Source organism: Diuraphis noxia, unplaced genomic scaffold (genome assembly GCF_037042655.1).
Source record: "Diuraphis noxia isolate RWA-SAM2 unplaced genomic scaffold, SU_Dnox_SAM2 contig0003, whole genome shotgun sequence".
NCBI lineage: Eukaryota > Metazoa > Arthropoda > Insecta > Hemiptera > Aphididae > Diuraphis > Diuraphis noxia.
In genome coordinates, this window is record NW_028301713.1 from 11,593,019 (window position 1) to 11,619,684 (window position 26,666).

The 26,666-nt window shown below is 34.2% G+C and overlaps 1 long non-coding RNA gene across 1 annotated transcript; it reads right to left on the reverse strand.

Moving 5' to 3' along the window:
- On the reverse strand, nucleotides 1-26,290 carry LOC149056730 (uncharacterized). Its single transcript, XR_016191241.1, has 4 exons — nucleotides 26,154-26,290; nucleotides 565-690; nucleotides 385-487; nucleotides 1-269 (listed from the first exon to the last, which is right to left on the reverse strand). It is a non-coding gene; the product is annotated as an uncharacterized LOC149056730 (long non-coding RNA).
- Between the last annotated feature and the right edge of the window lie 376 nt (nucleotides 26,291-26,666).

A 26,666-nucleotide genomic window follows, 5' to 3' on the forward strand; every position in this document is an offset into this window, starting at 1 on the left:
ATAGCATTTTTCAAGCCAAACTGTATATGGTATAGAGGTACGTTTAGATTAATATTAGTTTTATAACGATAGTATTATAATAATTATATACCTACTTACATTAATTTTGTATCCTATAAACAATAAAGTGTTTTAACTTCTGTTATGATTTATTCCTCGTAACCCATTCTACTATACAAAGGTACATTTATTATGAATGTAAGTTTTTTTTTTTTGTTCTTTAAATTGTCGATGTATTATCTGCAAGCATAACATTTATTGTTACATATCTATAAAAAGTAAAAAACACTTACAATTAAAATAAAATAATAATGAAAAGTGATTAATAATAAAGATATTATATTGAGTTTATATTATCTTTTCATATACTAAAAAAAAATCTACCATTAATAATATTTTTCTTCTCTTGTTCATTCAATGGATTAAGACTTTGTGCAAGGATTTCAATAAGAATTTATCTTATACGTCTCGTACGATTAACTAACTGCTAAGTAAAGAAAAAAAAAGTTTAAAAAATATAGGTATTTTAACTATGAAATTATATTTGAACTTCTAAGTACTAACCTTACTTAAGTATTTTGCAGTTTAACTTGCACAAAAACTAGTATAGGAATAATGCATGGCAATATAGTTTTTATTTTGATGTGCTCTTTGGAACGACTTAAATCAGTGTCGACGACAATATATTATCTGAAATTAAAAAGACAATTGTTGTCAAACAATTAACATATTATCAACACGTAGATAATTTTAGCAACATAGCGACTTAAAAATATTTATCATTTGTCTTGAGCACTTGATAATATCAATTCAATAATATAATGGACTAAGAAGTATTTATAATTGATGCACTATAGGCAAGCCAACAATGGACAACGATTGTAGAGTGTAACATTTCGTTGCACGAAATTCACTTTAACAACAAATAACCTATTTACCTATATTATAATAAAATTATTGAAAAATCACGATTAAGCTATCGTAAAAGATTAAATAGATTTTAGGTAGGTACGTGCGCCGTTTCTCGAACAACTGACTCGAATGATATAATGATTATTATTATTCGATAATAAAAGTATAATATCTATTACATTACTTTTCTGTATTATTGCAACACCATAAAAGAAGGCGTTCACCTTACTGTCTGTCATTATTTGAGTTGTAATATAAGAACAAACCTACCAAGTGGACACGTATATTGGCATTTCAAAATCGTTGAAATATTTTTTGAATATAAAAGAGAACCCGATAAAATATATCCATGTCCCCACACATGATGATGGCAATATAATATATGTATCGTATAACAATATAAATATTTTGTAGTCTTTGGAATTTGGAATTTCTGCATCCGTGTAAAATATTTAATATACGAAATCGAGAACGTCTGCATTATAATATGCTCTATATGCGAATATCCGATGGTCTTCATTTCCACTCGTCCACAGTCCTATATGGCTATATCAGGTACCTATATAACATATATATATATATATATTATATATATTGTATATTTAACCCACTATACATATTATATTATTGTTATTATTTGATTTCTACTGTACAACATTTGTAGTACTTCTGTCACGTGTTAGCTCACAATAAAATACTAATATTGATATATTAAGTAAACTTTCAATTCAAAATGTTCATATGTATTAACTAATGTGTCCAAATAAAAAAAAGGCGGCTAAGTCGTGGATGTCGCTCTGCTGTATAGTAGGTTAAAAGTGGGTTACTCAAATGGATGCGGAATTAAATTTGAATCCAATGATATTAATATATTATATCATATGGTATACGAAAAACGATTCTGAGCGAAGACGGTTTATCTGTCTAGAATATATTATAGATTATTAAAAATTTTCAAATCTTAGATTTAAAAAGAAAAATTTTTATGAATTTCTAGTTTAAAATAATTTGCGAATTTTCGTGATTTTCCTGATTTTTACACATGTTGTCAAAATTCAAACTTTGAATGCTCGTAAAAAAAAATTGTGCTAATATATTTCTTTTATTTTTCACCTGCTATTGTAAAAATATGTTAGAAGCCTTATATAAAATTTTAAATTCTAAGATATAAAAGGAAAATTTTTATGAATTTCTATCTAAGATAATTTGAACATTGCCGTAATTTTTACGTATTTAGTCAAAATTTGAACTTTAAATGCTTGTAAAAAAAAATTGTGACTATATGTATTTCTTTTATTTTTCATCTGCTATTATAAAAATATCCCTTGTATTAAATTTTCAAATCTTAGATATAAAAGAAAAATTTTTTATGAATTTCTAGCATAAAATAATTTACGAATTTTCGTGATTTTTACATAATATGTTGTCAAAATTTGAACTTTAAATGCTTATAAATAAAAATTGTGACTATGTATTCCTTTTATTTTGCAACTGCTATTGTAAAAATATGTTAGGAGCCTTGTATTAAATTATCAAATCTTAGAATTAAAAAGAAAAACTTTTATAAATTTCTATCTAAGATAATTTTAACATTGCCGTAATTTTTACGTATTTAGTCAAAATTTGAACTTTAAATGCTTAAAAAAAAAATCGTGCCTACGAATTTTTAATATTTTTTAACTGCTATTGTTACAATGTGTTAGAAGCCTTTTATTAAATTTTCAAGCTTTTCTACCGAACAAATACATTTTTATCGATATTTATAGAAAAAAAAACTAAAAAAGTTGAAAAATTAAAATGTCAGTAAACAGCTCAAAACAAATCTAAATATTTTGAAAATTTACACCAAAATAAGGAAATCGCTAAAAGTGAAAATCCAATGTTGTAAAAATTTAAATTTCAAATGCTCATAAAAATTTAATTTGAATATCCGGTGGAATTTTTATTTGTGATAAAGATTGAAAAACTTGTAAGGAATCTTGTATTAAATTTTGAAATCTTAGATTTAAAAAGAAAATTTTTTATGAATTTCTAGCTTAAAATAATTTGTGAATTTTCGTGATTTTTACGTATTTTGTCAAAATTCAAACTTTGAATGCTTATAAAAAAAAATTGTAACCATGAATTTATTTTATTTTTCAACTGCTATTGTAACAATATGTTAAGAGCCTTGTATTAAATTTTCAAGCTTTTCTGCCTAAACAAATACATTTTTATCGATATTAATTTTAAAAAAACTAATAATGATCAAAAATTTCCAATGCCTATGAATAGTTCAACTTAAGTCGAACATTTTTGAAAATTGCATGGTGTCCATAGAATATACTTATATAAACATTCGGTGAAAATTGCATGTATTTATGGTCATTCGTTTTATAGTTACATTAAAAACCAAAATCGATTTAGTCGAAAAATGAGTGTGCGTAAAATTTCCCGTTTTTCCCTTAATTTATAGTTTGTTTTTCTCGATTATTTAGAAAAGTATTAAGAATGTTTTACTTTTGACCCCCCAAAGTACCAACTAGATTCACTTTCTGATCGAACGAGGTACTGAAGTCAAAAATCGAAGCATTTTTACTGCCCCAAAACATAATGACAGACACAAAAAAATAAAAAATAAAAAAATAAAATAAAAACACACATCATGGTAAAATCAATACATTCATCGCTCCGCTCAGAATCTAAAATTAAAACGTATTGATGATTGAATCGTAATGAAATATTCGCAAAAGTTTTTATCGTAAAAAAACATTGTTTTTTTAAATTCCCTTGTACATCTTAGGCGAGGTTAACATTTATAGGAATGCGATATTCGCGAATCTCGTGTACCTTAATCTCAAAACAATATTCGTCATATTTATTATATATATATATATATATATATATATATCAATCCGTATTGTCGTGACGCCGCGACGGCGATTTCAAGACGCTCGAATTGTTTTATATAATAATCGAACGTATAGCCGCCCTTCCTCACGCACACCTCACATCTATTATGATTATTATTATTATTATTTTTGTAATGAAATTACGGTGAAAAACGAGAGAATATTCGTTTAAGGAATAAATAATGTACTACTATAATCAGCCTATTGTTTAAGACTGTCGGCGAGGTACACGGACGGGTAGTGGCGGGGCAGCGAGCAGTGTATAGGCCGTTGGAAATGCCAAAAACCGAGTAATGAGTCTATTGTGTTAAAGGATTGGAAAATTGTTCAGGTGGGAGGCACCGTCGTCGTCGTCGTTTTGTTCACGCAGCAGCAGCAGCAGCCGCCGCCGTCCTTCCCAATTAAATTCCAATTTCGCAACCCTTTCAATACACACGGATACGCGAATGCGCCGAGTGGTGCCCACCCGTATACAAGGGATTCGACGGCGGCAGAGGTGAGAAAAAAAATTATTAGAATAATAATAAAATATACATTTAAAAAAAAAAAAAAATCATAAGACAACCGTTCATTGTGAATGTAAAATCGTGGGCGAATAATACAACAAAAAACGATATTTCATCTATTGTCTGCGAGAAGAAGGGGTGGTTTTCATACCTATATATAATATAAAATAAAAAAATAAAAATAAAAATTGTTCATTGTATAACACGTCGTTACAAGACGTTTCCGGTACGAGTGAATTCGACCAGATACACACACACACACGCGCGCGCGCTCGCGTTCCACGTATTCCTATAATATATATATCGTGGAAATAATATAATAATATTACAATAAAATATTGTACCCAAAAATATATGTATAATAGATGTGTTCGTAATTAGAAATCATTTCCCATTTCAATTTACCAATGTCTGTCCATTTCCTGCACAAATAGTACCACATATATAGGTATACTACCTCTCTATTGCATTATATTGTATAACACTTATATATATATATACTTTATAGTTATACTTGGCGTTTGTAATATCATCCATACATATTATACCTATACATATTTACCGGGGCTGTAGCTCGTGTGTACCTACTCCGACAACCGTTACGGTCGGGCGGACGGACCCCGCGCGCTCGGGTTCTTCTCTGTGACGTTTCGAATCGAACAATGAATAGTAGTGGACTTGTGGCATTTCACATGACGACGATAATGCCTCCGTGTGTATACGATGACGGTGGCGATAATAATAATAATAATGATAATATGAAACGCTATGACAGCGGTGAGAATTTATTGTGTTTTTTAATTCGCGGGTTCTGACGATTGTGACTCGTGACAACAACTGTACACGTCACACATGCACACACACACACACACACGATACGATCGAGAGTGATAGTATCAGTGTTTCTATTATTATTAATATTAGTATGTGCACTGCAGCTTAGCAGCCGATCGTCTTTTCAATGATGATGGGATCACAGCAAAGTCGATTGTTGACGCTCGGTACTGCAGCACCACCAACATCATCAACGAAAATCGAAGACGTTCGAATAATATTAGAAAAATTCAAAATTATTTATGTTCATATCGAAGGACAGTAGATCACCATCATCGCAGTCCGCGATTCGTGTTTACGCCTAACGACCCAGCTAGCGCGGTCATCTATAATATTCTGTTTTTTTATCGAGAATATTTTTTGTCCTTATCGATTTTGAAGTCGCAACAACAGTGAATATTGGCTTTTGTCATTCAAAAGAGACGTATTTACATTGTGGAGGTGATTAATAATATATTATATATTATGTTTCGCGTTATGACGCACAAAGAAAACAAGACAGAGAAAAGTATTATACTAAGAGCTGTATAATGGTATACGTTATGCATAATATACCTACCAACCTACCCACATATTATAGGAGTTTTTTTCCTTTTTTTTTTTTGCCGTTTTAAACGTCTAATACTCCAACAAGCGGATACGATACCAAGCCGTCCCTCGTCGAATCGGCCACCACCGTTACGCCGGTCGGATTGTTTAGTGTTGTACGCTTATTCGCATTTTATATACTACAACTAGACACACAATGAATAAGTAATATTATAATAAAATATTTGAAATTGTGCAATGCTCTGGCGGCGGCGGGGACTCGGCCGCAGTGGTTTACGAGACGTCGTATTCTCTGAATGACATTTGGCATCGAAATGACGGGCGCGTGGTGGTGGGTGGGGGTGGGGGGAGGCGAAGTGAAAAAAGGCTCGTCCGTCGTCCCTTATCGCAGGTCAACAATTTCACCGGCACGCGTTTCCGGAAATTGAAAAGAAATAACGCGCCGGAAGGAATCCAATAACACGCATTCCCCGAGATTTACATATACGTACAATGCGCGCTCGGCCCCTTCCGTCTCCCGGGCTAGATTCGACCGCAAAAGTCATATCGCATTTTATTGGGTCGGATATATATTACCGACGGGTTTATTTTTATTGTGTTCCTTTCTGTGACTTTTTTCATCCCTCCCATCAACCTCCCACCCACATCCATCCACCCTGCCACGGATCCCTGTCATTTGAATACAATCTAAAGGGTCGGTTTTGTCAAACGTCCACTTTGTGTCCGTTCGGGTTAAGGGCGCCGTCCGTCCGAACGGTCACCGCCGACGCCACCGCCGCCGCATTAGGCGGTGTATCTGAACATACGCGTAACACAGACACACATTCACACACCGTCACAACACACCAACATACAAAATTTATATATGAACTTGTGTGTGAGTTTGAGCGCGAGGGTCCTTCCCCGACAACGTTGCATATATATATATATATATATATACATACATATATATGTATGTACACGGTTTTAAAAGACACACATTCGAAACTATGACCCGTAAACACCAACGACGACGAGGAAAGAAAACAATAACGTTTGTCTTCTATATTCGAACCCTTCGAGAAATGTCCCGGAAATCGTATCGGTATAGTACACACACAATAGTTTATACGATAATAGTATCAGTCACAATAAATAGCGAATTGTTCTCGAATGCGTATGAAGTGTCGAAAATAGTTTCATTATTACAAAGACTCGTGGAAACCATAATATGATATTATTATCATCGTATCTCCATATTAATTGATCGGTTTATAGTCACGCGGTTCTCGCGGTGTGAATCGCTTCGAAACGTTCGTCGGATTGTTCATATCTGCTGTCTAAATATGATAATATATGTATAATAATATTGTTCCATAACAAGTTTGACACCCCTACTTACTGTTGTTAAATAATGTCAGTGTTTAATCACAGATAAAATATTTAAGTTGGATCGAAATGTATCGCTCCTATGACGTGCAGTGTATGTTATGCAAAACTGCAATATTCGTGCGAATTCATAAAAGTTTTCTTATTTTCATAGTTTACCAACAATAAAACATTTTAAAGTCAATACAAACATTTCTACTATGTAAGTAAGAAATTATTCGTAGATAATACCATCGCATTCGGTATAGATTGGTATCCTATTTGCTTATTTTTAATTTTTGATTTTAAATTTTGGTTCTATAAAAACTTGACAGCTTTTTTTATTCAAAAATAAAATATTTTCGTTAGGATTCATTCGTATACAATAACGACTCCGATGAACCTATAAAAAAATATAAAAACAAACCTTTTTAAACTATAATATTTTAACATGATACAATAATTATTTTAATTATTAATATTGAAGGATTAAGAACATAATAAATAGTACCTATCATCTTAAGTTCTACCAACATACATTTTTAATTTTATATAATTAATGAAAATTAATTTTGCATACTCGCAGCTTCTTTAGAATAATTTTAAAACTCATATTTAAATTGTTAGTGTGTTACTATTTGGATTGGTATAATTTACTGACTTAAACATTTATTATAATATCGATCCAGTTTTTTTTTTTTTTTTATATATCGTACTGTAGACGGATGATAATGTTTGAAAGAAATTACCACTTTAAACTCAAATTCAAAATAAAAATATTATACATTTATACACTACCACTGTATACGATTCGTCTACTGAGTCTCGAGTTATGTTTATTGATTACATATTAAAATATTTAAATTGTGGGACGCTTTTGATGTATTCTTATGTGTAAAAATTTAAATTATTCATTTTTTTTTTTTTTTTTTTTGGTTAAAAAATGAATAATTATTATTTGTTGCAACTCAAATTTCAAAGTGTATGTGCATTATATCAAAAAAGTTTCATCAATGGCATAACAAAACATTAATTTTTAAAAAGCTAGGTAAAAATCAAGCTTTCAGCTACAATTGACTTGGCATCTATCTTAATATAGTGTTGGTTAAATTTGAAACAAGCTATGGGGAATACGTTGAATTTGTAATGATGTTTAATAATAAAGGATTGTTATAAACATAACACATTGATCATTGATCTCGATATTAGTAAATAAAGCATAATAGTATAAGATCTCTGACAAATTATAATATTCCGTTAAGTATTATGTAACCACGCATTATTATATCACTGCGGTTATAATTTAAATTTAATAATAATTAATTGTACACCATATAAACCGTTGGTTAATATTTTAAAACAAAAACACAATTTTCGTACGAAACTTATCGATTTCTTTTAGGTTATTTCGTGTTGAAACTTCATTATTTTACCGAATGTTGTTGACAATATAATTAACGACCTAAATAAAACGTAAGCCTTTATGTAGACGGCGATGAAAATATCTCTGAAAAAAAAAATGTTCAAGTGAAGTTATAACAATTTCAAACTATATAGACAGTTATACGTTATTGTGATATTGCACCTCTAACGACTATTATCCACTGTAATAGCTTCCTCTTTTAATCCAATTCGTAATCATATGGGCATGAAGTAATAATTTCATACCAATTATTATTTATTATTATACTAAAAATTTGATACGGTCAATCGGAAATGATTTAACGTTCACGTGATTAACGGATGTGCATTGTTATTCGTTATTTAACATGAGCAATGACACAGGAGATTTACGTATTTGTGTGTGGGTATATATACAATAAAAAACAACTACGAATGAAAATTAATTCAAGGCCATATTTGAATGCTATTCGTTCGATTACAAAAATGCTCTTGAGTTTTAACGGGCCCGCATGTGCTCGCGTGGTTAAAGTTTCGAGTCTGAAATAACATAAAACTGTAAGAGAGAACTTTTAAATGCATATACCGTTAATCCGAGTCAATATATATTTTATAATTAATGATCAAGTTGTATTTAGTGTATTTACCTTATAATTACAAAGTAATTTTAGCTTCGTAAAATAAGTTGCTTACATAGTTCTAAAGGTATAAAACGAAATTAAGATGCGACTAATTTAAAAACTTAAGCCAGAGTTGTAATTAATAAAGGCACACCGAAACACATGTTTAGACTGAGTAATCATATTTGTTTACGAGACGTTTCTCGGTGCTCCCGGTGGGGTGCCTTTAATTCCGTCAAAAGGAAATCGTATCGAATTTATTACCATAATCGAATGCAGCAATAGTGCATCGTGTCATAATATAATATATCGTGTATATGTACACGTTTCCCCGGGGTTCGGATTTTTTGAATTCTTCCAGATCAAAATATAATACAAAATAATACATAAAAATCATCGTTATATCTGATCGAATAAATCCCAAAGATTTTGGACAAAACAGTAGGTATTCTGTAGCTCGTGTTTGTCGAAGAAACACGCGATGGCATTCTGGTCACCAAAATGTGTATACTCATATACATATATGTATATATTATTTACGATTGTATACTTGCATTGTGTGTGTGTGTGTGAGTATGAAATTATCGTTGTCTACATCACAATGGGCGCACTGTCATGACCCGCAAGTCGTCGAAGGCCCATTGTCGACGCAATAAATAATATAGGTATAATATAACGAGATAAAATTAATACGATTTTTTATAATAAAAAACAAATTATGAACATAATAAACTATCCATACCTAATGTAAACACGAATAACAATAACAGTTTTTCAAAAACGGGAAAGAGAGTGGCTATAGAACATGGAGATACTGCATGACGTGTCATAGCGTATAATGTGTTATTACTTAATTCAAATAATAATTCATTATAATATAAATACAATATAATATTATAATGAAAAATATAACATTATAATATTATGAATACAGATTTTAATGTCACAATGATAATATGATATTAACCGTGATCAGACCGGGTCCAGTGCATGGTTTCGACCCACCGTTCTTGGTATATAATACATGTTTTGCCGAAAAATTATCAACAATATCAATAATTTAGTATTTTATTAGAATAATTGAAGAAAAAATCGATAACTCGAAGTTTCGTGCCATTCCCTTCTTTTAAGACTGTATATTAATTTGATTTTAGTTTTTGATATTACAAACATTTAAAATAAACTAACCGTAGTAGTTAAACTACGACCACAGTGTCCCTCGTTACAGTATGTATTTTGGGCTCGCACGCGCACACGCACTGCACTGCAAACTCACTTTAGTTATTATACACTTCACATAATAAAGATATTATGATATGTGATGGCTATATACCTATAACACTTTTGTACCGTTCGTTTTCGGAACGCATAATCAAGAAGCCATAATAATATTTTCTATTCTCGAATTTTACAACGCGCTATATGAGGTATTTTATTATGTTCCACATCATGACATTATAACAGTCTCGGGGTCGTTAAACGTCTATACACCAAAGTTTAATCCGAGCTTCTTATATTATAGAGGGTTAAACTTTGGCAATATGCGCACATTTACATAAACCTATACATAATAACGGAATACTGAAGGAAACCATTAAAAAAAAAAAAAAAAAAAAACATTTTAAACTGAATTTGTAATAACACTTACCGTATCAGAAATATGGTTTTTTTTTTTTTTAATATAATATAATAACCTAGCAGAGTGTTGTCTGTGCAGCAAGTGTACAAGACATACATTATAGGAGTTACCGACGAGTTTACAGTGTTTTGGATGAGGTTTTTTTTTGTCCGTAAAACGATTCGGCTATAGAAAACAGACTTTCGCGCCACCGTTTCCCATGTGCTGCATAATAATTAAATTGTTTGCTATAATAATAATTATTACGATTTATTGGTATGAATACGTATGTATATTATTTTCTTTATTTTTTTCCCGTTACATTTTCTGCAGAAGAGCGTTTCAGAAAATAAGATGATATTATATGGTATAAGAATTTAAATTTGATCATTTTTTCTTTGGGTCAATCAAAAAAATAATTTTTTGATCCACTTATTATAAATTACTCATTTATAAAACTTATGCGCTATTCATAATGCAGGTAATATCATATAATAATAATTATAAGTAATAAGTAAAATGTTATGCTGAACAATCATTCAATAAGTGCAAACTCATTTTGACGGAAATAATAAACAATATATGTAACTAGAACAAGTCACTGAAAATTATTAGACAAAAATAAATTATTTGAAATGTTTGAATACAAAATAATAATAAGTTATGAAATATTACTTTAAAAAAAATTAAGTATAATTTTTATATTCAATTATGCTTGTATTGTCTTAGTATATTTTAATATTATACCCCATGATTTTAGTGAAAATTAATCACAAGTATTGTTCACAAAAATATTTATGTAAATAAGTTTAATTTTAATTTTTTATGTAATATAATCGGCCAATCATAAATGTCAACATTTTCCGGAATACTATATTATCATAATATCAAACTTATTATATTTATATAAAAAAAGTAATAATTAAACCGTACCTATACGAGTATCATTATAATTATTATACATAATTATAATGATACAAAAAAAAAAATTAAATTATTAATACAGCGAGTCACTCACAATAACTATTCCATAGTTGGTGATATCAATGCATAAATTATTTTGGTATTTCAAAAAAAATAAAATATTTCACGTTAACTCAACCAAATCATGATTATATAATATTATAAACAGGATATATTTTTTTTTATTGTGAACCAGGCGCGTTCAACATTGGTTTTCTAGTGCCTAAATTTAACGCAGGTACCTATATAATATTATGAAACAACGAGCATTGTGCACGACAATATGATAAAGTGTTTGAGTAAATACCCCGGAAAAATTATTATTTTTTAATACAGTAGACCTATTGCTGCACTCTGCAGCTTAAAACTTATAAACATAATTTGTATTTATAAGTACTCGAGTAAATTATCAATGGCCCGTGGACTTTGTCGACCAAATTTTTCATACGATTTATTGTGTGTTATTCTACGTCATAATAAATAATAATATCGCCAATGTATGCGCACAATATATTTTTATCACTTCGGCGAGCCTGCCGGCGCCAAGTTACGGTTCGCAATTATTGAGCTATTTCGAGAAAAAATCGGTATTCGGACGACTCGTTTTATGTATGTTACTTACTGCAGTATACCATATACACTATGCACTGAATTATAGTCTGCCGTTTGCGTGTAGGCATATGCTCACCCACCGCGCCGTTTACATCGTACCTACACACATAATGTTGTATTAATTTAAATACCTAACCTAATCTACCAGATACACCCCTGCGGTACATGATATAACATAAAATAAATGTATGGTATATGTACCATGGTTTTCGTAGGTATTATTGTAAACACGCGTATAATAATATGCTCGGAGACCAATTTTTATTCCTTGTTTTATTTTATCGTCGTGGCGGGTTTTCGCGTGCGATAATTTACACCTCCCCCGCCAGCCGCAAAATGACTTGTTACGGGACACGCGCGCGTTTTTTTTTTCCTTCCCTTTTTTCGACGCTATTTTTATTATTACTATTTATTTTTTATACGGCTTTTATCAAAAACCTTTTAACCATCGATTTCGCCTTTGTCTCGCCGACGCTGGCGATACGGTCGCAACCGTGTGGCGGCGGCGGCGGTCGGGGCGGTAATTGTTTCGTGCGGTGTTCTAATAAAAATTATAAAACTTTTATATACCTGCAGAGGAATTATACACGACAACGACAATATATAAATGAACGGTCGTACATGGATATTATATCTATAACAGACGTAGACGTCTTCATCATCGACGTTTGGTGCCAGCCGTACGGTATCGCTAATGGCCGAATCGGGGGAAAAAAAAAATCACGAGAAAAATTATTATCGCCATACTAAAAAACAATAAACGTACATACAAACCGGTGTTTTACTTATAACTTTGTTATTAACGTTTTAGTTTATTTTTTTATTATTATTATTAATGAGCTGCGTTTTAGGAAAGAAGAAATGCACACAGTTTGTTTCTGCATATATGACACACGCGTGTACACTATATATATACATATTATATACTCTATATATTACCAACATTAAAATAGTCCATTAATCTGCCGTCTTTTTTTTTTATTTTATTGTTCCGGGCACGCGATTGTATTGTATTGTGTAGATATACATATAGGTAATAATATATGAAATACCTAACCCGACGACGACGACAACGGCGGCGACACGAAAAGGTCAATCGTCGTAGTAATGGGAGGCACCACCTACGCGTATTATTATTATATCGGAAAGCGTCGTCCTCATCGACAACCGCAACTCTTTCTCGTAACCGCACCGCTGCATTTGGCTGGTATATGCTTGGATATTTTCAAACGATTATCGTAAACACTTTGTATACGTATATCGACATGCGGTTACCAGCAGTAACCACACAAAATGTACCGCCGGCTGCAAGCTCGACAACAAGGCGATCTTTTGAGCTTTTCAATTCTCAATGCGTAACAATTCACACGTTATAATATTGTTTTCTCGAAAGTATTTAGCATTTCATATAGTTTCTGGATTTTTGCAGGCAGGTCCGTCATGCGTTATTCAAAAAATATACAATAATATGTACGCGATTTTCATCGACACAAAAGGTAATTTGCATTTTAATTGGATCTTATTTAAACGGTTTTAATTTCTACAAGTGTTACTCGTGGACATTATTTCCGCACTGTTACGTGCGCTTTTCATATGAACCGCTTATTTAAACGAAACAAAAAAATAAAAATATTACCTACTTATAATTATAATTAAATTCAGTAGGAATAAAGTGTTGGACTTTTGGAGTGGCGCGGCGTGCGTTAATCGAAATGTTAAAACTACCTGTGTTTCCGTCATGAATAATTTAATGAGAATCACGTGTGATTTTTCCAACAATCGGTACTACAGTGTGTATAACGATATACCTAATGTTATATATTATGGTTTTACATGATTTTACCAGAAAGTTAAAATATTGTTACAATAATGTTTAACATTATATAGTTATGATGACCCTCGAAACTATGACGATGAAAATAGTATTCGTTTTAAGAAATAACTACATCAATTAATTGGAAACCACCTACAGTCCCTTCGTACGAAACACAATAACCCGCATGTACACGAAAAATGAATGGCATGACATATTACAGTATAACGTTTTACAATATTTGACGTAAAATGTAATAACAATTTGACGCACGCCAATACATTATTCCGTATCCGCGATCCGGCTTTGAACATAATAATACAATCATAACAATTAATAACAACAATCACAATAATCGCGTCAGTTGAAAATCTCAGAACCGATAGGTATATTGCGTCGGTAACATGCATGGTATATATTTAGGTAGGTAAGTATATATTATTATACATTTAAACAGCGTATAGCCGCTTTCTTGCATCGCATCACGTCTTCCATCGCACACCGGCGGATGGTGGTTTGCTGACGGGGTGAATATACGCGAAATACCGCCCTCGTGCCCATAAGTCAGGATATCCGAGTTTTATTAATCATCGAACGGCGGCGGCGGCGGCGTTTCGCTCGGCGCGTCATTCTCGGGAAAATAATAAAATAGATGATAAATTATGTCTATTAACGTCGACCAAGAGTGGTGCGGGAGAGAGCGGGGGGAGCGTAAGGGGTGCGCGATGGGGTGGGTATTTTGACGTGACAATGGTTGTCCTCGCCGGCGTGGTTGCGGCGGTGCGCCCCGCGCGGCTGAAGACGTTTTGTCAGCTTGATCGAGCGTGTGCGGTATGAGATTATTATTAATGTCATTAATCAGGTGACACGGCCAATTAATGTTTTAGGTTAGGTTTCTCGTAACGTCATCACAATCTGCAGATGATCTACCCGCCCCCCGCCGCCCGTCGCGACCTCTTCCTCCTTCTACCCCACATCTGCTTAGGCCGTAAGGAAATGAGGGTGGGGGGTGGATTGAAAGGACCGGATATTCGCGGAATACCCTTCACCCGCACCGCCAGTCATCTGCGACTTTAAACTCGTTATCGCGACGATCTATTATGCTCCAACGGAACTCATTAACTCCTCTTCTTCTTCCGGACAAGTTTTCCATAAAGACGCTATAACCAGCCTTAAACCGCGGACTCCACCACCGCCACTTCTGCCGTTACCGATAGTTTGCTCGCGCGTTTAGGTGTGTGTGTGTGTATGTGTATGTGTCTATGCGTGTGTGTAGGGTGTGAGGATGATGTACAACGTGTACGTGTGCGTGAGTGTCAGTGTGAATAAAAGAGGACGGGTAATAGCCAACAAGTTTCTGATAATTTCTGCGAGCAGGGTAACAATGGAGAACTATATAATATACGCCCCAGACAAGGGTTATAAGGTTTATATATTATATTATGGGTGTGTGTGTGTCTAAAATAATCGACTGTGATTTTAGATACGTAATAGTACCTACTAAGTGGTCGAGATGAAACAGAGTTGACCAGCGACAAACGACAAATTTGAAAATTCATAACCCGTGAGTTTAGTACTTACGACTAATGCTACCGAGTCATTAATCGTCGGACAAATATAGATTCCATCACGCAGGGGCGGATCTGAAGCTTAGTTAAAGAGGGGGGGGGGCGAATTCCGAATAGGAATATCCATGAGTAATATACAAGTACAATGAGCAAGGTCAAACTTGGTGGGTGTAGGGGGTCACCACCCTCGGAAATCCGTATATCGAATTCGGATCAAATTGTTATAATCCGTATACTATAAAATGATCACAGTATACATTTTTCAACCTCCCCCCCCCCGCCAAAAAAAAAAAACATTTTTTGCACCTGCAAAACTGAAGACTTGATGTAGTTTAAGTAATTTATGGAAAAAGAAGTACAACACTTAAAATAATTGATTGTAGGTTCTTTTATTTGTGTAAACATAGGTAGGTATAATTATAATAATAATTTAATGTTTCTTTTTTTTTCATTTGCAAACTTATTTATTACTTCTTCTATGTTTACAATAATGTCTTTATGTGTGTGCAATAAAGCCAAGCCAGTCAGTCTATGATCACCCATTCGTGAGAAACCATGTTTTTACAATCTTTACTAATCTTTACAATTTACTAATCTACAAATTAAAAACAATAAGAAATAAGCAAACATGCAAAGCATTATGTAATTTAGATGCAGATATTTTCATCTTAAATTAAAAAGCAAAATTTTTATTTTTATTATTAAGATTTAAATATATTAATTATTACCTAATTAATTTATGATAAATATAAGACAATAAATAATTCAATTATACAACACAGTGTGTAATTAACAGGGCATCAGGGCTGTACATTTATAATACAAAAAAACTGATGAACATGCTTTAAAAATTGAACAAAAATGATCTAGATTCAGTGCACGAGTAGGAAAAAAATAGTAAGGGGATGCCATTAAATAAAAAATACAAATTTAATTGATACTATGTGAAAATAATCACTAATTCGTTTCATACTGATCGATGAATTTATCAGATTAACAAATTAAAATAAAACAGAAATATTCATAAAAATCACCAAACAGTAATTACTAATTACATAAGTTATTAACTAATAACTTAAAAGTGAGAAAAATAATCACAGTATCACAGATAATTTCAACAGAATAATTAATATTCTGTGATATGTAATTGTGCGATGATCTTTTGATTACATATATTTTATTTATGTATGATTCCACGGTCTTAGAAGATATTATTATGTTATATCTTTTCTATTGGCGGGCTATTCGATGTTTACCGAATCCTTAACTTCCTAACCTCAAAATACGTCTAACCGGCAGCGCTTTTACGGCTACACGGGAAACGTTTTTGCCTGATTAATAGGAAATATTGTAGTTGGCTAGTCGGCAAGCGGGTGGGAAGTAAAGTTGTCCGACCTTATCTTCTAAGACCGTGTTTGATTCTGTGATTATTGATATTATTATTATTACAGCTATTCTTCATTATCAATTATCATGAAACATGCTACTTAGACAAAGATAATAATAATTAATAAATATTAATTTTTAAAAATGTATTGTGTAAATGGTAGATCTATATATCAAATATATATATATATATATATAAAAAGGCCCGAGGGGCCAAGGGGGGGGGGCGATCGCCACGTCCCTCCCCCCATAGATCCGCCACTGCCATCACGGTTGATGTTGTATATGTAATTGGTATTCAAAAATTGAATTATATAAGAACTGACATTTTTAAGTATGTTATACGTCTTACTGTTCCTAACCGCGGCTAATTTTGATTTTTATTAGTCGATAATATATATATATAAAATATTTCCCTATAATTTTAGGGGTTAAAATATTAAAAGCTCACATGATTTCAATTTAATTTTGAAAAAAATTTAATTAGATTATTTGATTTAAAGACTTTTTACTCGTGAATATCTGATGGGAAAACTGGAACTTTCGATATATGCCCACCATGTAACACATAAATCTCGTTAAACACCATACCTATCCATCCACTGTCCAATACTCGCTGCAGAGTCAAATAATTCCAGATAATCAATTTGAAACGAAAATAATAAGAATCACTTTCGTGAAAAATTTAAATTTACAAAATTAAATCTTAACATGCTGTAAGTCCAAAGTAAATATCACTTCATGTATCCAAGTCTTAGCTGTTATTATAAGTTAATAACATCGAAGCTGACACTTAAACAATAAACCATATATAGAACACTACTCGATATTATTTCCCTACATGCTACAAGGAAAATCTACGAGTTATAAAGATGTTTTTGTTGATACGTAACCATAATGCATTACAATAAAACATTTACCTAAAAATCGGTCAGAAACAAAAAACCCACTCAAAAACTTATTTATACAATAAATAAATAAAATTATTTTCATACGATCAAAATATATGTAAGATTGCATATTTTCAAAGTTTATAAAATATTAAGTCGTACACAGAAATCGTTTAGCTTTTAAGTTGTATAATAATATATTAGAAGCAGACCGATTTTTTCCAAAGCGGTCGTGCATAAAAAATTTATAAAAATTAATCAACAAAATAAATGTGTAGGTATATTATAATATACTTATATTTGTACAGCAATTTCTTCATTTATAACAAAAGCAAAAACGTTTATTTTCAGTACAACGTTTTATTTTCAATTTTTCGACAACAATTATTTTATTTTATTAGTTTCGGTTTTTTCGTACCTTCTTTAACCCTTCACGGTGCCAAATGACATAATAATATCAGCTGTGATTATTATCTTCGAAATCGTTAAAATATGTGTTCTACAGTAAATAATGATCATTGCCGGCGTTTAAATAATGATCATCGCCATTCGCCGCATTGTTCGTTACCTAATCTAAACAACTTTTGCAAAGTACCGTTAAAATATGCCAGTTCGCATAATTATCATTATTATTTATTGCGAACAAAAACGTTCGATTGGTGGTTTTCGCAGGGGACAGCGTGATTATATCGAATGGGTGCCGAATGCAAACAACATGCACCACGAAAACATTGTTTTAAACTACCTGCTGTAGTCGTAGTGAGCGTAACTAGGACTATAGGAGAACCAAACACATTATAACATTACACATAGTAGGAACGTAAAAACAAACGATTAGATGACTAATAATCGAGTCGGTGTTTATAATAATAATAATTATTATTTAATTCAACGTGCGAGTGAAAACGATTCGAACGGTAACCCCCCCCCCCCCCCCCAAACGCGTTTGATTATTAAAATGTACAAATAATGACATTTAGTCGTTATTCAAATGAATCGGTCTCTATTATACGGGAGATAGTCGTCATTGTGTGACGCCTATACAAAGTAATAATAATAATAAGTCTCATTGAAAAACAAAATTACGCGCACGTCACTTAATTCCGTAAGAACGCCCGACGACGACTGCTGCAGCACAATACGAGTAAATTATCTTGTCAATCGGAGGCAGTTAAATCGTATTGTGTTCGGAAAACCGCCGTATATAGTTATTACGTGTACAGGTATTGTATGCAGATAAGACGGTTATGGTTTATTGTAGTTTTTGTTTATGCTTTAAGCGTGTTTCGTCGTCTAAAAACCTAAACCGAATTACACACATATTATATTATATTGTTATTTTATATATTATTGCGGTGCAATCAACGATGTTACCCGGAAATCGACGATTGTTTGACACGATAAAAGCTATAAGCCATAGATATTAAATACCAATATCGCACCACATCGTATCGGTCGGTCTACGAATTGTCATGATTCTGTTTAGTAATGTGATAAACGAACTGTATTATTAACGATTTTATTATACTTTAGCGGGCCGTGGGCATAGAATTAAGATCGTCAGTGGGTCAAATTCTCCTCGGTGGAAAATAATTGACGTCGGCATGTCGGATACGGAAGGGTGAAGGAAGGGTAATGATTCGACCAGACGACGCGCGACGGTAGAATAGGTATATAATATTATTGTTATAACATGTAGATTGTGGAGGGTCGTGCCGAGTGGTACATGGACGGACAGTGGCGAGAGCATAAAAAAGTTTACACTTCCGCGATTCTCTCGTTTCAAACGTATTCAATATTATGAGTATATATTTACGACATTTTAACGTATATACAATATATTATATTATACATTAAAATTTATATTTTGTACAATATATTATATTGTGTAAAAGAGCGGTTATAAGGGTGGCGGCACTAGGATATAATAATATGTTCGGTAAAAAGCGCTTTGTCTTTCGATTACATGCGATTCGTTTGGGAGGCGCACACACACACACACACACACACATACACACACGCACGCACGCACGCACACAATAAGCACACTGTAAACGCTAAAACACAGTCTCCGCACGGTGTCGGCGCAGCAGTTGTTGCCGTGGCTACAAATTACACGCCGCCGAGTCTTTTGGCATAATTATGCTCGGCCGAACTCTCACTCTTCGCGTTTTCCTCAGCCCCTCGCCACATCATCCACCACCCGCCACCTACGCCACCGCCCTACCAGACATCCGCGTGAGACCTCCGTCTCTCGCGCGCGCACATCGTCGCTGCAGTGTATATGCCGCGACGGGCGCTAGCAAATCCCGAAAGCAAATTGGAATTGTTTTCTGATTAAATATTTAATTAAATCATTCTCGCCCGCACCGCGTGCAGCTCGAGACTCTTCCTCGGCACTGTGGCATACACCTATATATATCTTATACTGCAGTATGGCTTCGGTAATCGTTAACCTTTGAACGGGAACGTATACATAATATATATGTACTATGCACATCCGTGTTCACTTCCGTCGTGGACATACGCACGAATTCCCGTCGTCGCAAATTTTTTCGTTCTCGACCACACAGCGCGTGTCCTCCCTTAATATAGGTACCTAGGACAAAACACACATGTGCATAACATACTTCGTAATTAGACGGGCTCGTATAATTATGTTTATACCGACCCTGTGATATCGATAAGACGAAAAGACGCGGGAAACGAGACACGTACAGTCGCGGTAAAAATACTACCTATATGATGACGTATAATGCACATTATACGATGATATGACTGCGTTTAATAATATTATTGTATTGTCACTATTAATTTAATACCGTAATGACACGAAAATAATGATACGAGACACTGCTGAAGAGCCGTATTGAAAAGCGACGCCCGGCGGCTGCCGACGCTGATTTCGGAGAAATAAGTGAGATTTTTCCTGCTCAGCAGCGCTCTTCCGACCTCCGACCCGCGACAACTATATACACGATATACATATAAATAATACACACTTATATATAATATTATAGAACAGTAGTCCCTTTTTGTTTTCCCGCTCCCCCTCGCAGTATCGTTGGTTCGCTGACGTTTACATGACACCCTCTCGGCACACTCGACGAAGAGACGGTGACACGTCGACGCGCTGGCAAACTTTATACATGTACTATTATTATTATAGTATATACTTACTCGCACTCCCATCGAGATCCGCTCATTAGTTAATCCACGCGGACGGCGTGCGTATACACGAGCCACACAAAAACACACACACACACACGCATACTGGCTGCAGCAGTCAAAAATGAACATATTATGTGTGTGTGTGTGTGTGTGCTCGCGCGACTTAAACGGGTTGTCGAAATTAATTATCAACAAACGCTGTACACTATATATACGTATATTATGTAATAATAATATTATATACGATGTTATATATTATGTGCTATAAGTGCGCGCAGATCATGTGTCGTACAAAACTCTGCTGCGGCGCCTTATAACGATACAGCATCGTCATCATCACGAGTATATAGCAGCGCTAGCTCGGCTAGACTATGATATAATAATATGACGACGCATATTGTGTAAATTATTATTCCGTGCTTACTTATATTACAATAATATTATAATACGGTATTTAGCGAACAGATTCCGTTAGACGACGGTTGTTTCGTTTTTAATATTGTGTTTCTATTATTAAATGGTTTCCGGTTTAGCTTGCAAATGTCGAGGACCCGCGCGTCTCTAACTATTGTCTATTGTCACCGAAGTTCTCGGTATTTTTATGTGATATTATAGATAGGCACTTATAATACGCGTTATATGCAAATACGGGTTATACAATAATATTGGCCTCTGTTAGATTTCGACGCGCCAAATTCGTTATCACATAATGACGTGATGACATAATAGGAGATTTTTTTCTCAAACATTTTATAAGGTTATTCAACGATATGTACATCAAGTAGACGTGATAGAAAGAACCAGGGACTCCACAAGTGGGAGGGAGGTCAGAAGTGGTAGTACCCCATGGCACAAAAATATTATATGGTAGGGGGACTGGAAGGGATCATCCAGCGACGGCACTTCAACTGCAGTGGGATTATTAGTTCTTAATTGTATTTGTATATAGATGCGTGTACTTTACGTATTATGCTTAGCCTAAAAAGTCCAGAGGCCATTGGCGTTGAGTATCCTCTTAAAGGATTTCCTGGGAATGTGGTTGAGGAAACAGAGATTTTAATCAACGAAAATTCGTATGTGGTACCTACATTTAAATTACATTCCAGGTCGATTATTATCGCTGGCTGACAATATTATGTTAACAATCTCCAGTAGACAGGCTGATGCACACTGCCTATACGTCCCGTAGACACGTATTACAAACGCATCCGAAGAAAAATAGACGTGTTCGGCCGAGGTAGTTGCATAAGACATAAAAATTATTTAAATGAACTACGTCTGAAATGTTGGCACAACCCCTTCGCGTAACGGTACGCACAAAAATCGCGATCGAGGGTCGTTCTACGAGTGCAAAGCACGAGACTGCACGCAGTTAATCGGTTAAACGCGGTTGGCGACATATACAAAAAGTTCTCACGGTTAGGTTAGGTTAGGCGAAGAAAGCACGAAAACCTATAGATAAAATCCGATTTCGCAAAACTGACGACGCGGCGGCGCGATAAAAACACTATAGGTACGCCTAAACATAAAACAATGACGCACATCGATGGAAAATTATTGCGATATCGTGACGGCCCTATATATATATATTATTTGCGTGCAGTGCCGCTCGTTTTTGGCAAACCATTTCGCGAGCGCACCCCGAAAATAAAAAAATAAAACGAAAACGCCGAAGGGGTTGTACCCGGTGACGGTGTTTCAGGGTGGTGGGGTCTCGCGAGCGGGAATTTCCGGAAATCAAACATCTGGCGGCATTTTAATTCGGTTCGCACGACCGTTCGGCCGTGTCGACGACGACGCCGCCGCTGCCGCTGCTGCTCCTGCGACGGAGGCGGTGGCGTCAAACCGTCTGCGCCGCGCGCGATACGTGTAATTATTATTTTCATTATTAAAAATAATAGTAATAATAACAATAAAATACAGAGTCCGCGAACCGGATTTCCCGGGGAACCGTTGTCGTGCGGTGAGTGCACTGCAGGTCTTTTTAATTACAAGTTGCAACCTCGGTGAATGTACCTATTGCCTGCCGTGGTCCCGCAAAAGAACGAGACACACCGGCAGACGTGGTTTATATTAAAAAAAAAATATGCATATATACTTTAAAAAAAAAACAGTTCGTTTGAAAATCCTGCTGAATATACGACGACGAAGAGGTGGAAGCGTCTGTCGGAATTCATTAGACAAACCGAAACGACGAAGAGGAATAAGATGACGCAATTGAAACCGAAACGACGAAGAGGAATAAGATGACGCAATAATTGAAACCGAAACGACGAAGAGGAATAAGATGACGCAATTGAAACCGAAACGTCTGCAGTGGATGAAAGGGTTAGGGACGGAAGGGTTGTAAAGATGTCCGGAGCGAGGATTTAGGGTACCAGAAGAGTGGAGGTGTCGTAAAAAGGTTAAACAACGGTCTAGCCTCTAGCAGGAGAGTTTTTGATGGAAAACTGCACAAATCATTAATCGCCATACCGCACCAGTTTCGCGTGAACGCCGTCAACGTCGTCGTGTATACAGTTATACATTTTATTATTATAAGGTATATGCTGTCACGGAATTAACGTATTCTCCGAAAATGAAGGTCGAACAAAAGAAGAGATTTTTAATCTTCAGTCAACTAAGTAGGTACGTACACAAGAAAGTAAAAAACACAAACATTATATTATATTAAAAAGGAGTCACCCAAATAGTAATGTAGTGTAGTACCTACCTAACCGAATTTAAATCTGTGCTGTAGACCACCACGTGGCTACGATATAAATAGATTCGGAATGGTACTAGACAAGTGAGTGTATTTTTCACCTATTACTCGCGAAGACGACGACGAACGATAATGATGACATCTATCCTAGTCTCGGATGAAGAGGGGGGGGCTATGTTTCGTCGTCATCGAACATTAGGTACATATGGGTACACTGTACTATTTATTATGTTTAAGTACTGCATGTCTCCACGTCGATTAAAAAGACACTGGTGTCGTGATCTCCTAAATCCCGACCTGCACTAATTGAAAAAAAAAAAATAAATAAATAAAAAAAATAAAAATAAAAAAATAAAACTCTCTCCCCCAAGTTAGAGGGTATCCACACTGGTGGACCTCCCTCCTCACGCCATTCATGTATACCTACCTTTTCTTTGTTATCATATTTACTTATTGTATGTATAAATTACAGATTGTAAATATTCTATTTTATCTAATAAAAAAAAAAAAAAAAAAAAAAAAAAGTACTGCATGTAAGTCAGAATAATATGATAAAAGGCCTGATGTGACACGGTGGTTGTATTCAGTAACGAAACGTGTTCTGTTTGCAAGCATCGGCCGGTATCACTAGTTCCCGGATGGGTGACCACCTGGGTTTTTATAGTGACAAATCCTAAAACCATCCACACTTTCCCACACAGTAATAATAAACATACTAAAAACCCACAAAGTGCTAATAGCCATAGTTGTAGGGCTTATTATGATCAATAAAAAATAAAATAATAATATCATGTAGGTATAAGTATTATATACGTTTTTCGTTTTAGTCCGCAAGTGAATTTTTGGCATCATATGAAGCGTATTATATCGAATAATTATAAATATATATGTGTGTGTACGTAGCGTATTCGTACATATTATGTAAAATGTCAATAACTATAAATCTCTGTTTTCAAAGGAGCTGAACAAATATTAATAAGTATACACTATCGCAAAGCAAACATCGTGTTCGACCGGCGAGTCGAGAAACAGGGATAAGTTCGGCCGGCGATGCAGCGTGTTTTCGACAAATGTGAATTAATTTCGAGGGGGGAAAAGTCATTACGAATTTATATTTTTATTCGACAAACTGATTAAAGGAAAAAACAACAGTGGAGCATGTCAATTGCACGGAAGTCGCCGCCTCACGCGCGCATTCAACTGCGGAACGTTGTTGCGTTGTGGTTTAAGTCGCGGTGGAGACTCCATATTATTATATTATACTACGACGACGACTGCATTGGACCGTGAAAAGAAAGTTATGGGCGGCGGTGGTTTAAAAATGAATCAAAAGTGAATTTTTCAATAACGCCGTAGCCTAATTAGAGGGGGAATTGAACGTCGAAAAATAAAATAAATAATAATAAAAAATAAATAAATAAATAATAATAATGATAAAAAAAAAAAAACCGAAGAAAAGTTTGTTCGAACTTAATGGCACGTTAACGACAAAACATTCGTCGAGTTGCGTTCGCTTAGTCGAACACAATACGGAGCTATTCAATTATGTTTCAATTTCCCCGAGCGTTCTGTGTTCGGAATATTGTAAATAACTTTTACTTTCCCGCACCCGTCGCGATAAGAGCAACGGTAGTGGGGTGTGAGGTGTGGAGGGAGGACGTCGCGAAATGAGCATCGAACTGTGGTAGTATACATGCAAAATACGCGGATAATATAATATAATATCATGTTGTCCCGTCTTTTATACTCGTCTGTCGGGTGTACGTACTTAAATATAATATAATATACACACATTATACATTTTAAATATATATATGTATATATTATATACTTATACTGCCATAGTGTATATATATATATATAGACAGGTATACACATGAAATCATTGCTCGCTGCAGACGTAGGGGAAGTCTGCAGAGCGGACGGCGGACACTTTTTTTTTTATTTATTTTTACTTTACCTCTGCAGTGCGCTTGTATAATATTATGTCGAACGTGCACACAAAACATCGTTCCACGTCAATAACTCCTTCGGCCCCCTTCGGGAGAAAAATAAAATATCTTCATTATATCGTTATAGATTTTTGAACTCATCCAATTGAAAAAAAAAAAAAGATAGAGAATGAATTGGACGTCACTCGTCGTTCGTTCGGGAGGTTTTCGTATTTTAATTTAATTTTTTTTTTTTTTTTAATTCAAAAACTGTAGAAACCCAGACGTAAACCCGAGGTGAAGTCTAAAGGGATCGTATACAATGTACGGGCGTACACATTATATTGTATAGGCATGTGATGTGTATAACTGGTACGTCGGAGTTGTATATTAATTTAAAAATATTTATTACTGCATGAATAAGGTATTATACTTACACTCTACGTGACTGCAGCAGTGTTATGGAGTGATCGCCAAGGGTTGTTCGACGGTGCGTAATGATGTGAAACGCGCTGGGAACGACTGCACCACGCGATAATTTTAATATTATTATGGTCGTTGTGTTGTAAGTCGATTGATACGTATCTATGATGGAAAAAAAATAATATTTAGGTGAGCGGAACGATTCAAATATATGACATGGTGATGATAATCGATTTGATCCGTAGTTATCGGATCACGTATACGCCTATTTATTAGCTACAGTCGTCTTGTCGTTTAACATTTTTTACTACACATATAATATACCTGCTTATATAATATCTACGTATTGTAATAAATTATATATTTACCGGAAGCAATATAATATGACTATATAAGCCACTAAACAATTCGATTATACAAAACGCCATGCAGCTATAGTGCATTTTCGTCGTTGCATCCACGCGCACGTGCTTAAAAACATATAGTTACCTTCAACCTGTTCAAATCTCTCGACGCTTACAGATCCG